Source organism: Sus scrofa, chromosome 1 (genome assembly GCF_054392235.1).
Source record: "Sus scrofa isolate SSC_HxYL_T2T_F1_AM1 chromosome 1, Sscrofa_HxYL_maternal_Yorkshire_Landrace_v2.0, whole genome shotgun sequence".
In the NCBI taxonomy this organism is placed as follows: domain Eukaryota; kingdom Metazoa; phylum Chordata; class Mammalia; order Artiodactyla; family Suidae; genus Sus; species Sus scrofa.
The window spans coordinates 905267-908346 of record NC_139383.1 but is presented as its reverse complement, the minus strand read 5'-3'; positions in this window follow the sequence as shown (position 1 = coordinate 908346).

The window sequence follows — 3080 nt, the reverse complement described above, 5'->3', positions numbered from 1 at the left end:
CGGTCACTCTTCCCAACGCAGTGATGTTTGACAGCTGTCATCACTCCTGAAACCGTGCTAAAAGCAAAGCGATTCCATTTTTTCTTTTAATTCAACTATAGTTGATTTGCAGGTTGTGTTTCAGGTGTACAGCAGAGTGATTCCGTTTCTGCTCCTGGGTGTGTGTGTTCTTTTTCAGCTTCATTTCTGCTCGGGTTATCACAAGATACTGCATGTAGCTCCCTGTGCTTGACAGCAGGTCCTTTGCTGTTTCATCTCCTCTGTGTGGTGCTGTGTATCTGTTAATCCCAAACTCTTAATTGAGCCCCCACCCCAGGGTTCACCTTTGGTAACCATACGTTTGTGGTCAATGTCTGAGAGTCTGTTTCTTTTTCTTTCTTTCTTTCTTTTCTTGTGTGTGTGTGTGTTTGCCATTTCTTGGGCCGCTCCTGCGGCATATGGACGTTCCCAGGCTAGGGGTCGAATCAGAGCTGTAGCCACTGGCCTACGCCAGAGCCACAGCAACGCGGGATCCGAGCAGCGTCTGCGACCTACGCCACAGCTCACGGCAACGCCGGGTCCTTAACCCACTGAGCAAGGCCAAGGATCGAACCTGCAACCTCATGGTTCCTAGTCAGATTCGTTAACCACTGCGCCACGACAGGAACTCCTGAGAGTCTTGTTTCTGTTTGGTCAATAAGTTCATCTGTATTATTTTTTAGATTCCATGTGTAAGTGCTACCATATTCATGTCTGCTTGACTTACTTCACTTAGTATGAGACTCTCTAGGTGCACCCATGTTGCTGATAACTCAGCTATTTAAATGGGAAAAATGATACACATTCGATCCCAATTGGGCAACTACACAATTTTCACAGATAGAAAAATAAACCCACAGAACAAAAACATATTCATAGAAACAACAAACAACAATTTGAAAGGAAACGAGGGGTCGAGTTTCACGTACTGCGGTTTCCTTTTCCCACGCTGTGTTTTTCCAAATCACCTCCGTGGATGCTCACCTCTTGCCGTGAGGAGGGACCCCGTGGCAAAAAGGCTCGCCTCCCGAGAGCCTGGGCTTGTAGGAGTGGAGCGGCGGCCAGGGTCTGAGGCGCTGTGGGCGGCTGTCCCCCAGGCTGACCGTGGGGTCCGTCCCCACTGGACACTTGGTCTACGCGGGTTGGCCGCGGTGGCCTCGGGCTGAGCCGTGGTGCAGTGGAGCCGAGAGCATGTCTTTGCTGGAAGCGCTATTGTCAAGACCTCAGTCTCATCGTGCACCTGGTGCGTTTGGGGTGAAAACGTCACTCTACGAGAAAAGCCACAGTTGAAGGTGTCCAGCTTTCCAGCCGTCATCGTGGCTGAGCCCTGAGCTGAAGTCACTCTGGGAGCCCGGCGTGTCATCGCAGTTGGTCCTTGCCCTGGCGGCGAGGACCGAACGGCCCCCAAGGGGCTCGGGGCCACCTCCGTGGCAGGCGCCTCCCACGGGGACACTGGAGGCCGGGGCCAGCTCAACAAGAATCAGGAGTGTCTGCGGGGCTGCCATGTGGCAGCTCGAAGCCCAGACCCCAGGGCAGGGATTTTCTGGGCTCCCCCAAGGCTGAGGTCCTCTCCCTGCTGGACCTCACACCCCCGCCAGGTGTGTCTGCCAGGGAGCAGAGGCCAGGCCTGCCCCGCTGTTCCCTCCTCCTCCCCAGGACTCCAGGGCCAGGACCGAGGGGCGACCGAGGGTCTTCCAGTCCCTGGCAGAGCCTTGCAGGCGTCCTGCCTCGACCTGCCTGCAGGTCACAGGACCAGGGGTGGAGCCGTGGGGTGCGGCCCCCTCGTGTTCCCAAAGCCCACACACCACTCTGCTCCCGTGGCCAAAAGCCCACGTGGGAACTCAGACCAACGGAGCAAAACCTGCCTGAGGGGTTCAGACCCCCAGCGGCCGGGGGCCCTGCCCGAACCCCCAGCCCCCTTCGGCACCCGGTGGAGTTTCCACCCCTGGGCTGAGGCGGCCCCTTGACCCTGGGCCCCCCGCGCCCCCAGACGGGGCCTCACAAAACAAGGCCGGAACGTGCCCAGTTTTAGGGGCCGTTTGGGGTGTGTTTCGGGGACAATGAGGGCGCCGCTTCCCTCCCGAAGCAGAACCTCACGCGGAGGAGACGAGAGGCCACAGCCCGTTTTCCCCTGCGGGTCGCCTTCCGCCCGTCCGGTCACAGGCCACTCAGTGTCAGTGCTGGGGACGTGGCGCCCACGGGAGCCCGTCAGAAACTTGCCCTTTTCCGGAAACGTCCCCCAGACTCAAGGCGGGAAAAATTCTGTTTTCTCGCCCGACCCCTCAGCACGTTAGGAAGCCAGCAGGTGCTTGCTCCTGAGTGAAACGCACGTGTGCAGCGTCCTCGGCCCCCACGGCGCCTGTTTCCAAAGGTCCCCCAGGCCTCGGGACGCACGTCTGCTTTTCCCTCCGTGTCCGTGTCACAAATGCACCCGCTGTCACCCCGCATCGAGGCCTCTAGGGCGGCCTTGGGCGCTTGTCCTGTCCCGCGAGGCAGCCCCTCTGACGTCTAGAGCGTCACACTGGCTCCGGCACCTGTTCCAGCCCGAAGTGCCCACCCCCGCGCCCCGCTGCCCGCTGTCCCCTCCCCGCCTGCTCTCTCACGTCCCCAACATCTGGCGCCACAGTCACGCTCAGGAGCCCGAGAGCCCAGCCAGGGGATGGCCTCCACCAGAGGTCACACGCGGTGACGTGTGTCCCACCAAGTCGCCTGCTGCTTCTCGCTCGGGTCTGGCACGAGCCTGTGTGCGCGAGGGGCCTCTGTGTCACTCCTTTTTCTGCAGTCACCCCCGGAGTGGGACTTGGCTCTGCCCCCTGCCGGGCACTGAGAAGCAGCTGGAGGATGGATGGCCACAGGTTGTGCTGTGGGTGACCTGGAGCAGCTCCAGGGACATGGTGAAACCTGCCCTAAACAGCTTCTCTGCATGGGGACTGGCTGCCCCTCAGCCTGCAGAGGGCACAGGGAGCACCCCCCCCAAGAAGGGCATCTCTTCTTCCTGGGGGGCCCTGCTGCTCCCCCGCGGGAAACCCTGCTAGCTCTTCAAAAAAGGGAGAGAGATTCAG